This window comes from Bubalus bubalis, chromosome 1 (genome assembly GCF_019923935.1).
Source record: "Bubalus bubalis isolate 160015118507 breed Murrah chromosome 1, NDDB_SH_1, whole genome shotgun sequence".
Taxonomy (NCBI): Eukaryota; Metazoa; Chordata; class Mammalia; order Artiodactyla; family Bovidae; genus Bubalus; species Bubalus bubalis.
This window is the reverse complement of record NC_059157.1, coordinates 161635348-161650479: the sequence shown is the minus strand read 5'-3', so window position 1 is coordinate 161650479 and position 15132 is coordinate 161635348.

Here is a 15132-nt window from a genome sequence, read left to right as displayed (position 1 = left end):
GAGATGTGTCTACAGCTGCTTTGTGTCAAGAGTTCTGCATGTATTTTCTACTTTTATTTAATCTGCCAGAATTATTAGAAACTTGAAGGCATGTTGGGACTAATTCTAGTTCAACTTTCCCTATTTAATAATGCATGCTGTGTGCTAACTCACTGTCCGACTCTTTGCAACCCCATGGATTGTAGCCTGCCAGGCTTCTCTGTCCATGGGATTCTCCAGGCAAGAATACTGGAGTGGGTTGCCATGCCCTTCTCCAGGGGATCCTCCTGACCCAGGGATCAAACTGGAGTCTCTTAAGTCTCCTGCATTTGTAGGTTCTTTACCACTATCGCCACCTGGGAAGCCCTAAATAACAACAATAGTAGTAGTAGTAGTAATAATAATTATTGCTATTATTGTCAGAACATGTATGTGCCAGAGGCTTTACATGTGTTGTTTAATTCTCAGAAATATTCTCATGAGGTAGGCATTAAAATCATACCAATTTTCAGGTGATATTCTAAATAATTCAGAGCCAGAATATACTGTTGAATTAATTTTAAAACTCTAAGGCCCCATTCTTAAGACCCTTGTTTCCCAGTTTCCTCCACTTCTGTTCATATTTATACTATTGAAAAATTTGGAGGGTCCACAGCATATGAAGGATTAAAGTTCGACCATTCTCCTTTATAACCATACTTTATAGTGTTTCTATGGATTCTTAAGGTGTATAGATCAATTTCATGCTTGAATATGGCTTCATTTAATGTTTATAAGAAATAAGTAAAATTCAGTCATAATAATTCCATTTTATATAAAAAGAGATTGAGGTTGACTAGGTATATGAATTGCTAAGATCTCACATTTGAAGTTGATCTGAACTAACACTGTACTTCTTGGACTATGGACTGTATTTCACCTACACCTTCCAAATGGTTTGCCATTTTAATTACCTCCCACTATACCTAGTATTTTTCTTTAAATCACTCCTCCCTTCTTCTTTCTAAGTCTTTCCCTAAACAATAAGATCAGTAAATTCATAGGTTTGATATTTTTTCTAGTAAACATGACAATAAATATACATCTTTTTTACCCTTGACATCAGCCCCTGGGAATTTACATCTCCCCATCTCTATGTCATTTGCTTGACTTGTTATCATTTTTGGTATTTATGTACTTCTATACTTCATCTCTAATATATCAACTGTGCCACTTTTCATTTCACCCCCAAATATTTCAAAGCAAATAATACCAACAAATCAAGTATAAGATGTTACATCATATCAGATCAGATCAGTTGCTCAGTCGTGTCCGACTCTTTGCGACCCCATGAATTGCAGCATGCCAGGCCTCCCTGTCCATCATATAGCACCTGACAATTTTAAAAACTCCTTTTGTTTGTTTGTTTGTTTTTTGGCCATGCCCTGAAAGATCTCAGATCTCCTACCAGGGACTGAACCCAGGCCATGGCAGTGAAAGCCCAGAATCCTAACCGCTAGGCCACCAGGGAACTCCTGAACTTATGTATTGTTTAAGAACTCACTCATATGTATTTTGGGCTTCCCTTGTGGCTCAGATGGTCAAGAATTCACCTGCAGTGCAGGAGACCCAGGTTTGATCCCTGGATTGGGAAGATCCCCTGGAGAAAGAAATAGCAACCTACTCCATGGGATTCTTGCCTGGAGAATTCCATGGACAGAGGAGTCTGGCAGGCTACAGTCCATGGGGTTGCAAAGAGTCGGACACAACTGAGTGACTAACACACACACACACACACACACATGCATTTCAACAGATAAACATAATGTTAAAATTACTGTATCTCTTAATTAGGACTGATAATTACTAGCTCCCAGCCCTATAATTTTCTTATTAATTAATCAGTTAATCAAACAATCAAGTCATATGCTTAGTGAATACAACAGCAGTGAAGTAGACTAAAATCCTGGCCACTTATTTTGTGCAATTTTATGAACTTGCCTAGTAGAGCAAGTGATAAGTGCCATGAAGAGAAATAGTGCAGAAAAAGGAGATTGAAGTCAATCAGCATCACCCCAACTCAATACAATTGCATCTCAGCCAACCGAAGTTAAGCTGCAAACCCTAAGGCACTTATTTATCAATGAACAATTAGTATTTCAGGCTCCTAACCATTTAGACTTTAGAAAGCTATGTATGGGTACAATTTTGGAAGATTTAGAGGCATTTTGAAATGGATGGTCCTCTTGTGAGTCCATAGGCTCCAGATTATAGGAAATATAAAAGCTACTTAGGAGGCAATTGTAACAGTACTATCTCAAAATGACAAATTAGTGGTTTTGAGAGTAAAGAAAGATATTAGATAGAGGAGGCATGTAGGGACCAGAATGGTTAAGAATGTATATGGAGAATAAAGGAGAAATAAAAGAGAAATGATGGATGGATTTTAACATTTTTCTGCTGACTTCCAAGGATCCTGGGAAAACTAGGGCTGAAGCAGATAAAAGTGAGAGTACCACACAGATGCAAACCTGAGAGAAGACCAAGACAGAAGAGGGAGCACTATAATGATCAAGTATCCACAGTTGTCAAGACTTTAGAAGCAGATGTCTATAGGGCAGCCTTACTGACTGTAACATTGTAACTGATCGCTAAATGCTACATGTTGCTTTTCTAACAGGTACTGTATCAAAGGCCATCATTGGTGGATATTTGCAGTTTGTCATGATTTCTTGGGAGAAGGCAATGGCACCCCACTCCAATACTCTTGCCTGGAAAATCCCATGGACGGAGGAGCCTGGAAGGCTGCAATCCATGGGGTCGCTGAGGGTCAGACACGACTGAGCGACTTCACTTTCACTTTTCACTTTCATGCATTGGAGAAGGAAACGGCAATCCCACTCCAGTGTTCTTGCCTGGAGAATTCCAGGGATGGGGGAGCCTGGTGGGCTGCATCTATGGGGTCGCACAGAGTCGGACACGACTGAAGCGACTTAGCAGCAGCAGCAGCAGTATGATTTCTTAAGGATGAGCAGGATATACATCTAAGGATTCTCACATCTGTGAGATGAAATCTCAAAAGCTGTCCAAAGGTGAATGTCCTGTGTATGTGAAAAGAGGGTGGTACAATGTTGGTTGAATTCCACGGGCGTTTTCTAAGAGCAGTGTGTGAGCCAGTACTTATGGGAAACTCAAGAGCATTATAGTCAATCTCACTAACAACCCTAGAAGTTGATTTTCGAGGATGAACAGCTTTGAGGTGGTTTCTGAGGTCAGCCACTACGAAAAGGAGTGAGGAATACAAAACTGTAATTATGGGTAGAGCATACACAATGTCTAATTAAGTCATTAGCCACTGTATGAAGCTTTCTTCTCACTGAGGTATTCTGGTGTTCGAGTTTTGTTTTCCTGATACACATGGTAGGGATTCTGGGTGGAGTGAGTTCTAGAGAATCACATCCTTGTCAGTCAATGCCTTAAAAATTATTTTTTTTTAAGATTTTTTTTTTATGTGGACCATTTTTTGTCTTTATTGAATTTTTACAATATCACTTCTGTTTTATGTTTTATTATTTTTTTTGGCCACAGGGCATGCAGGATCTTAGCTCCCTGACCAGGGAGCTCACCCCCTGCATTTGGAAGGTAAAGCCTTGACTACTGGACCACTAGGGAAGTCCCTGAAAAATTATTTTTTAAAGCCAATGACTACACTACTTGCATTCTTATCACTCCCTTCTACTGTTCTCTTATCTCAGTTTGAGTCTTTGCCTTAATTCTATATTTTATTAGAATCTTGCCCTTCACAGATACCAAATGCAATATTTTCCAGATCCAGTCTCTCCAATGATAAGGAAAAGTAATAAAGCCATATATGTGTGTGTGTAAATATATATACACAGACATACATACACACACATACATGGCTGCATTTTCAAGTACTTTATAGCTACTTTATAGATAGGATAAGTGAAGGAGTTTCTTAGGGGATGGGTGTCTTGGAATTTTAAGATTTATTTTACATACATCATAATCACCAAAAATATAGATGTTTTTCTTTTTATTCATCACTATTATTTTAAGTCACTAAACATAGTTGTAAAACATATTAGACACTCTCTTGGAATAAGCTACAGACATGTTAGGACATTATGAAAGAACAAAGATTTATGTGGAAAGATTCAGTAAAAAAAGATTCCAAAGACCACAATCATCACACATTTACTCTATTTTTTCACTTCTTCCAATACAGAATTTTATTAACACACTCTGAGAACAATCATGGAATGCAGAAGAAAGTCTATGGTTTTAGAGCAGAGTCAGAAAATTTTTTCTGCAAAGGGCAAGATAGTATGTTAGGCTCTGTTGGTTATAGAGTTTCTATCACAAGTATGCAATTCTGTCACTGTTGTGAAAGCAACCACAGACATTATGTAAATGAATAAGCAGGGCTGTGTTTCAATAAAATTTCATTTATAACCACTGAAGTTTGAATTTCATATAATTTTTATGATATATCATAACGCTATTACTCTTTTGGTTTTGTTTCAATCATAAAAAATATTCCTAACTTAAACACTGTACAGAAACATGCAATGGGCTGGATTTGACCAGTGTTAGTACTTCTGCTTTAGAGCTAAGCATCCCCACTGGGTCCTCTATGGTGGAGAGGTGATCTGATCTGAATCCAAGCATTCAGTGTCACATTAAACTGAGCTGACTTATCAAATACAAAAGGGAAGAGTTTGAGGGTTTTCTTTCACTTCAGTGTCTGGAATTAAATGGCCAAACATGATTTAAGAGGTTTATCTTCAGCAGTCAAAAGTTACTTTCTGGATGGATCATAGGTGTTTTGTAATTTGGAATTTCTTCATGGAATATTCTGTGCTAATCTTGCCAGAATACAGCAGTGACATACTCCAGCATTGTTGAGATTCTGACATATTACTTAACAGGATGCCTAACTAGACATAATTTAAAACCACAGTTCACAAGTAAATGCCCCTTTTCTTCTTGGAGTTCTGTATTTAGGAAAGAGAGAATTTACTTCTGATCATTATGAGATGATTTAAACTCCAATGCTGTATAAGAATAAAACATTTTGCATTTGAAAAGGACAAATTCTAAGAGAGAAAAGGACAGCCAAGGCCCACCCTTAGGGACTGAAAAAGAGTGTGCTATGGAAGGAAAAATGTAAGTGATGGGATGAAGTCATAGAGGCAGCTTTGGATGAGATAAAGCCCTTTCATATTAAATTACACTGATATATGTTCAGGGAAGGTTAGCCTAAACCAAAAATATCGAGAGTAAGACTAATCAAATACACAAGAAGAGGTATTTAATTTGCTATTAACTCCCAACACCTGAACTCTCAGGCAAATACTCTTTAAAGTTTTTATCTTATTTTTTTTTAATTTAATTTAATTTTATTTTTAAACCTGAAACACTGTATTAGTTTTGCCAAACATCAAAACGAATCCGCCACAGGTATACTAGCAGGGAGACTTTTCCATATCACATAGTTCAGATCAAAGAAATCCTAGCTGCTGCAGTTCTAAGAGTTGAGAGAGGTGAAGTTGAAAGCATTCAAATAGATGAATTTTTCTTTCCTGTATAAAAATTAAATACAATACTGGAAGGAAAGTAGGATGCTGGACATTCATAAGCTGGGATAGATTCACTGTAGGTCTTGATGAGGAAAATAGAAACTGGGTGACTCCTGCTGCTGCTAAGTCGCTTCAGTCGTGTCCAACTCTGTGTGACCCCATAGACAGCAGCCCATGAGGCTCCCCCATCCCTGGGATTCTCCAGGCAAGAACACTGGAGTGAGTTGCCATTTCCTTCTCCAATGCATGAAAGTGAAAAGTGAAAGTGAAGACGCTCAGTTGTATCCGACTCTTAGCGACCCCATGGACTGTAGCCTACCAGACTCCTCTGTCCATGGGATTTTCCAGGCAAGAGTACTGGAGTGGGGTGCCATTGTGACTCCTACATATATCTAAACCAGTTGTTCTTTCTGGCTAACATGAAAACAGAAAGTTTAAATGTCTTTTAATTAGTTTTATTTTCTACTCTTTTATAGTTTTAAATCTGTCCCTCAAAGGAATATAACTGAGTAGTCTACTTACTACTCACTGTTTAACTTCTCCACTTAATAGATATAATATAGTATGGGAAACTTCTGGCTAATTTTACAGACAGGTACACAGGACAGTTCACCAGTTAGCACAGTGGTTAAACATATCCTCCATTAAAACAAAAACACAGAACAGAGCTTTCCTTGTTAGGACCAAGAGTTTTTATTGGGATCTAAGAGCTCTAAATGTATAGCTTGTAAATATGTCACTTTCTAACAATGTCAGGGAATATGGAAAGCACACCTATGAAGTGATTTCAGAGTCTGGATAGAGGTTCATTACCTATAATTTTTTTTTTTAATTGGGGTATAGTTGCTTTACAATATTGTGTTAATATATGCTGTACAATGAAGTGAATCAGCTATCCATATACATATATCCCTTCCCTCTTGGACCTCCCTCCAATTCCCCCTACATCCCACCCATCTAGGTCACCATAGAACACTAAGCTTAGCACCCTGTGCTATGTAACATATTCCCACTAGCTATATTTTACACATGGTAGTGTAAATATGTCAATTAATAAAAAAATACACACATGCACTCCAGTGTTCACTGTAGCACTGTTTACAATAGCCAGGACATGGTAGCAACCTAAATGTCCATCAACAGAGAACCACATCGATAAAGATGTGGTACATATATACAATGAAATATTACTTAGCCATTAAAAGGAACAAAATCGGATCATTTGTAGATGTGAATGGATCTAGAGACAGTCATACAGGGTGAAGTCAGAAAGAGAAATACCTATAAATTATTATATGAAATGTGTTTTGCATCTTCCTCTTCGATGCCATCATTACCTGCATCAGTGACTCATCAAGTAGCGTGCACTCTACAGAAAGAGTTATATTATGAAGAAGCATAGTCTTTGCTTTGAGGAGTTAATATCCAGTGAAGAGAACAAGACAAAGGAGCAATTATCACCGTTATCACTTTATCACACTTACCTGCAGAGGAGTATACACCTAAATGACCATGCATGAAGATGGCCATATGTTTATTGTTGCTTTGTTAAAAAAAAAAAAAAAAAAAAGCCTGTTCAGGGAAGTGGCCAGGATGGTGGAGTAGGAAGACCCCCAGCTCATCTCCTCTCACAGACATGGCAAAATTACAACTATTCACAGAGCAACTATTGATCAAAATGACCTAAACACTAGCAGAAATGATCTACATTAAAGATAAAAAGGAGGAACAATAACAAGATGGGTAAGAAGACTATAAAGACAGTATAGTCTTTATATTCAAGTATAGTCAAGACTCATATCCGTAGGTGGGTGACCCACAAATGGGAGGATAATTACAGTTGCAGAGGTTCTCCCAGAGGAATGAGGAGTCCAAGCCACACATTAGGCTCCCCACCGTGGGGCTTCCGGCACTGGGAAGATGAACATTAGAACATTTGGCTCTGAAGGCAAACAGGGCTTACTTTTGGGAGAGCCATAGGGCTGGAGGAAATATAAAACTCCACTCTTTAAGGGTGCACACAAAATGTCATATGCTGAAACCTAGGCAAGAAACAGCAGTTTGAGAGAAGCCCGTGGGTCAGACTCATTTGCTGATCTTGGAGACTCCCTGAGAGGCAATTAGAGCTCACTTTGGGGGACACAGATGCTAACAGCAGGCATTATAGGGAGTTCATTCTACCATGAAGACATTAATGCTGGCAAGCACCATTTTAGAGTTGTCCCTCTAGCTTATTAGCACTGGGGCCTGGCCCCACCCACCAGTGACAGAACCAGCACTTGGATGCCTTGGGTCAAGCAGCTAGCTGGGCAGGGGCACAGCCACATCCACCACCAGGCCAGCTGCATTAGGACTCCTGAGCCCCCAACTGCCACCAGGATGTGACCCATTCTCAGAGGGCCCAGGACCCAGTCTTGCCCACCAGGGCACCAGCACTAGAACCAGGACCACCTAGGCCCTGGCCACACCCAGTAGCAGGCTAGCATCAGCTCTGGGGCATCTTGGGCCCCTCAGCGGGTGCCCGAGGGTCTGACCCCACCTACAGTGGGCTGACAGGCTGACACCAGCTTCAGGTTCACTGGACCCTGCAGCCAGCCATATCAGGAACTAGCCCACTCACCAGCAGCCAAAACCATCTCCAGGAACCCCCAAGGCCCCGTAGCCAGAGACCACAAGATCCAGCTCCATTCACCAGTGAGCTGGCACCAGCCCAGGGACCCCTGGACCTGACCTGGGTATTAGTGGGCTGAAATCAACTGTGGAACCCCAGGGAGCCTGCATCCAAGGACCCCAGAATTCAGCTCCACCCAATAGTGAGCCAGCACTAGCCTCAGGATCCCTATAATCCTGCAGCCAGAACCCTTGGGACGCAGCTACACACACCACTGGCTGATACTAGCACTGAAACAAGCCTCACTCACTAGAGAGTAGGCACAAACTCTCTAGGGCCCTGCAACCAGAGACACTGGGACCTGGCTCCACCCACCAGTGAGCGACCCAGAGGCTACCCAGGCCCACTCACCTATGGGTCATCATCAGCTCCAGATGCCTGGGTCCTGAAACCAAAGACCCCGGGTCCCAGCTCCACCCACCAGAGGACCAGTACTATTTCTAAGACCTACCCCCACTCCCACCCCCCACTAGCAGACTGATACTAGCTTTAAGACACCTTAGGATCATTATCCAGCCAGGATCCAGCCCCACTCACCAGCCCACCAACATCAGCTTTTAGACACCCAGACCCTGCAGCCAGCTATGTCAGGAACCCACCCCATTCATCACAGGCCAACAGTAGATCAGGCCACCTGGATCCACATCACCAATCCTAAGACCTGACTCTACACACCACCCCTAGGCTTCAGGAACTCTGAACCAGCTGTTTTGTGACAGAGCTCCACTCACCACCAGTGGCCAGTAGCCTCTTCACATGGCAGGGTCTGACAACCAACCAGACTGAGGGCAGCCATGCTAACTGGGCTTCCCATGGTAGTCAACCACCTATAACAGAAAGACCCAAGAAGCCCACATAGGGCTACCCCTAGAGCACATAGTTCTGGTGACTATAGGGGGAGTCCACTGCTGGGACGCGTGTCTCCTTTGTTCTCCGAAACTGGAAAATGTAACCAAACTACCAACTACATAGAAATATAAACAGTGAATTAGGTAAAATGAGTCAACAGAGAAATATGTTTCTAACAAAGGAACAAGATAAAACCTTAAAAGAACTAAATGAAGTAGAAATAAGAAATCTACCCAACAAAGAATTCAAAGCAATAATAAAAATGCTCAAAGGCCTCAGGAAGAGATTGAATGAACACAGCGAAACTGTACAAAGAGCTAGAAGACATAAAGAAGAACCAAACAGAGCTGAAGAATATAACTGAAATTAAAAATACCCTAGAAGGAATCAACAGTAGACTAGATGATAAAGAAGAATGGATAAGCAAACTAAAAGATACAGGTTCAGTGGAAATCCCTGAAACTGAACAGAAAAAAAGAATAGTTAAGTTCCCTACACATGAACCTTCAAGTTGCAAATTTTCAAAGATGTGAAAGTGCACTTACATATTCAGTCGTGTGAGTTAGTTCACGTGTTTGGTGTACATTGTCACGTATATGCATTCTCTACAAGTGGTTGTGCATTTGTGTACTTTACTGTATGCTGCTGCTGCTGCTAAGTCGCTTCAGTCGTGTCCGACTCTGTGCAACCCTATAGATGGCAGCCCACCAGGCCCCGCCATCCCTGGGATTCTCCAGGCAAGAACACTGGAGTGGGTTGCCATTTCCTCCTCCAATGCATGAAAGTGAAAAGTGAAAGTGAAGTCGCTCAGTCATGTCCAACTCTTAGCGACCCCATGGACTGCAGCCTACCAGGCTCCTCTGTCCATGGGATTTTCCAGGCAAGAGTACTGGAGTGAGTTGCCATTGCCTGTTCCAAACTTTACTGTATAGTACTGTACAAGATACAGTAGTTCCATATCTTTATTTCAAGCCCAGGATGTCGGAAAGCAAGTATAAAAGCAGCAGTGATGTAGCTGATAATACTGTACTTTTTAGGGTACTGTACTGTAAGATTAAAAATATTTTGGGGCTATTTGTTTTTATGTATTATTTGTGTGAGAAGTATTATAAAACTATTACAGTATAGTACTGTATAGCCAGTTTTGTTGGGTACCTAGGCTAACTTTGTTGGACTTATGAACAAATCAGACTTACCAATATATTCTTGGAATGAAATGTATTGGTATGTAGGGGACTTACTATAAAAAGAAGAGACCTCTGAAATAATATCAAACATACTATCATTTGTATTACAGAAGAGACAGATAAAAGAGCAGAGAAATTATTTGAAGACATAATAGCAGAAAGCTTTCCTAATCTGGGAAAGGAAACAAGCATCTAAGTTCCAGAAGCATAGAGTCACAAACAGGATCAACCCAAAGAGGACCACACCAAGAATATTGGAATTAAAATGGCAAAAATTATAGATAAAGTGAGAACATTTTTTTGTGAGGGAAAAGCAGCAAGTTATATGTAAAAAGTAAAGGAACTCTCTTAAGACAATTAGCTGACTCATCATCAGAAATTCTGCAGGTCAGAAGGGAATGGCATGATATATTTAAATTGATGAAAGAGGAAAGCCTGCAATTAAGAATGATCTATCAATGCTCTCCTTATGATTTGAAGGAGAAATCAAAAGTTATACAGACAATCAAAAGCTAAAAGAGTTCAGTATCATGAATCCAGTTTTATAAGAAATGTTAAATTGACTTTTCTAATTAGAAAAGGCCACAGCTAGAAATATAAAACTGATAAAGGAAAACATCTCATTGGTAGAGTCAAATATACTATAAAGGAAGTAAACAAACCACCTATAAAGCTAGTGAAAGGTTAAAGACAAAAGTAGTAAAATCATCTATAGCCACAATAAGTAAGTAAGGCATAAACAAAATTAAAAGATACAAATATGATGTTAAAAAATACTAAATTCTTGTTGGGGGAAGTAAAAATGCAGGATTTTTAAACTATGTTTGAACTTAAGGGATAAGGCAACTTGAAATAATCATGTATATGTATAGATTGTTGTATATAAACCTTATGGTATCCACAAATCAAAAATACGTAAAATATATACATACAAAAAAGAGGAAGAATCCAAACACAACATTAAAAGTGGCCATCAAATCACAAGGGAAGGAAGTAAAAGAAGAAGAAAAGAACAAAAAAGAACTGCAAAACACCCATAAAAAATTAACAAAATGGCAATAAGCACATACCTATAAATAATTATTTTAAATATAAATGAACTAAATGCTCCAATCAAAAGACAGAGTGGATGAATGAACACACAAAAAAACTCATTTATGCTGCCTACAAGAGACTCACTTTAGATCTAAAGACATTTTACAGACTGACAGTGAGAGGATGGAAAAAGTTATACCATATAAATAGAAATGAAAAGAAAGCTTGGGTACACAATATTTATATCAGACAAAATCAAATTTAAAAGAAGACTGTAACAAGAGACAAATGAGGACATTACATAATGATCAAGGGATCAACCAAGAAGAAGATATTAACAGACATAAAGATAGAAATTTACAATAACACAATAACAATAATGGACATAAACACTCCACTTACATCAATGGACAGATGATCCAGACAGAAAATCAATAAGGAACCACTGGCCTTAAATGAAACATTAGATCAGATGTACTTAATATACATGAAACATTCCATCCAAAAGCAGCAGAATACATATTCTTTTCGAGTTCACATGGAAAATTTTCCAGGATAGATTTCAGGTTAAGTCACAAGTTTCAGTAAATTTAAGAAGATTGGAATCATATCAAGCTTCTTCTGACCACAAGGGTACGAGACTAGAAATTGATTATAAGAAAAAACCTGCAAAACACACAAACATGTGGAGGCTAAACAAAATGCTATTAAACAATCATGGGTCCCTGAAGAAATCAAAATACATCTGGAGACAAATGAAAACAGAAATATAACAATTCAAAATCTATGAGATGCAGCAAAACCAGTTCTAAGAGGAAAGTTTATAGCAATAGAAGCCTACCTCAGGAAACAAGAAAAATCTCAAACAACTTAACACTATACCTAAAGGAACTAGAAAAAGAAAAACAAATGAAACTGAAAGTTATTAGAATGAAAGAAATACTAAAGAACAGAGAAGAAATAAAGAGACTATTTTTATTACACAGAAAACAAAGGAAAATGAATAAATGAAATTAAGACCTGGTTTGTTGAAAAGACAAGCAAGATTGATAAAACTTGAGCCAGATTCACCAAGAAAAAAGGAGGGCCCAAAACAATAAAATCAGAAATGAAAAAGAAGTCACAATCAATACGACAGAAAACAGAGGATCATAAGCTATTATTATGAACAATTACACATCAATAAAAATGCAACCTAGAAGAAATAATAGAAGTGTGCAATATCCCAAGACAGGACTAGGAAGAAATAGAAAATTTAAACATATTAATTACCAGCAGTAAAACTGAATTAGTAATATTTTTTAAATTCCCCCTCCCCCCCAAAAAAAATAATGTCTAGAACCAGAAGACTTCACAGGTAAATTTAACCAAACTTAGAGAAAAGAGTTAATACTTCTCAAACTATTCCCCCGAATTGCAGAGCATAGAAAGCTTCTGAACTCATTCTACGAGGACAGCATCACCCTTATACCAAAACTAGACAAAGATATCACACACACATACTCACAAAGTTACAAGTCAATATCATTGATGAACATATATGTAAAAATCCTCAACAAAATATTAGCACATCAAATTCAATAGTACATTAAAAGGATCATACACCATGATCAAATCAAATTTATCTCAGTGATGCAAGGCTGTTTCAGTATCTGTAATCCTATTGATGTGATATGTCACATTAAAAAAATTAAGAGTAAAATCCATAATACCATCTCAACAGATGCAGAAAAGACTTTTGACAAAATTAAACAGCCATTTATGTCAAAAACTTTCAACAAAATAGGTATAAAGGGACTATACCTCAACAAAATAAAGGCCATATATTGATATTGCAAGTCCATAGGTATTACTATACTCACCATACTGAAGGCTTTTCCTCTAAGATTATGAGCAAGACAAGAAAGTGCAGTTTTGCCACTTTTATTCAACACAGTATTGGAAGTCCTAACCACAACAATCAGACAAGGAAAAAAAAAAAAAAAAAAAAAAAAGGAATCCATATTGGAAAGGAAGAAGTAAAACTCTCACTCTTGCAAATGACATGGTATTATACCATAAAAAATTCTAAAGATGCCACCAAAAACTATTATAATTTATTAATGAATTCAGTGAAGTTGTAGAATGCAAAGTTAATATACAGAAGTCTGTTGCATTTCCATACATTAACAATGCTCTATCAGAAAGATAAATTAAGGAAACAACCCCATTTAGAATCACATCAAAAAGAATAAAATATCTAGGAGTAAATCTAAGGAGGTAAAAAACCTGTATTCAGAAAACTATAAGGCCCTGATGAACGAAATTGAAGATAACAGAAACAGATTAAAAGATAAACTGTGCTCATGAATTGGAAGAATTAATATTGTTTAAATGACTATTATACTCAGACAATCTATAGAGTCAATACAATTTCATCAGAATACTAATGGCATTTTTCACAGAATTAGAACAAATGATTCTGAAATTTGTATGGATACACAAAAGATCCCCCAAAACCAAAGCAATATTGAGATAAAGGAACAAAGTTGGGGGTATCATTCCCTCTGATTTCAAACTATATTACAAAAGTACAATAATCAAAACAGTATGGTACTGGCTCAAAAACAGACACATATGTCAATGGAACAGAATATAGAGCACAGAAATATACCTACACTTATATGGGCAATTAATCTATGATGAAGGGGGCAAGAAACACAATGGAGAAAAGATAGCTTCTTCAATAAATGGTGTTGGGAAAGCTGGACAATTAAATGCAAAAGAATAAAGGTAGACCACTTTCTCACACCATGCACAAAAGCAAATTCAAAATGCATTAAAGACTTAAATGTAAAACCTCAAATGATAAAACTTCTAGAAGAAAACATAAGGAGTATGTTCTTTGACATTGATCTTAGTAATATTTTGGGGGTATGTCTCCTCAAGAAAAGGAAAAAATGCAAAATTAAAGCGACTACATCAAACTAAAAGCTTTTGCACAGTGAAGGAAACACAACAAAATTAAAAGGCCATCTATTGAATGGGAGAAGATATCTGCATACAATACATTCAAGAAATAACTCATATATCATCAAAAAGCCAAACAACCCAATTAAAAATAAGCAGAGAATCTGAATAGATATTTTTATATATAAGACATCAGTTCAGTTGATCAGTCATGTCTGACTCTTTGCAACCCCATGAACCTCAGCACGCCAGGCTTCCCTGTCCATCACCAGCTCCCGAGTCCACCCAAACCATGTCCATTGAGTCAGTGATGCCATCCAACCATCTCATCTTCTGTCATCCCCTTCTCCTCCCACTTCAATCTTTCCCAGCATCAGGTCTTTTCAAAGGAGTCAGCTCTTCACATTAGGTGGCCAAAGTATTGGAGTTTCAGCTTCAACATCAGTCCTTCCAATGAGCACCCAGGACTGATCTCCTTTAGGATGGACTGGTTGGATCTCCTTGCAGTCCAAGGGACTCTCAAGAGTCTTCTCCACACCATAGTTCAAAAGCATCAATTCTTCTGTGCTCAGCTTTCTTTATGGTTCAACTCTCACATCCATACATGACCACTGGAAAAACCAGGCCTTGAAGTCGGACCTTTGTTGGCAAAGTAATGTATCTGCTTTTTAATATGCGTCTAGTTGGTCACTTTCCTTCCAAGGAGTAAGCTCATTTAATTTCATGGCTGCAATTACCATCTGCAGTGATTTTGGAGCCCAGAAAAATAAAGTTAGCCTCCCCACTTTTTTCCCAACATTTTCCATGAAGTGATGGGACCATCTTCATTTTCTGCCATAGGGTGGTGTCAACTGCATATCTGAGGTCATTGATATTTCTC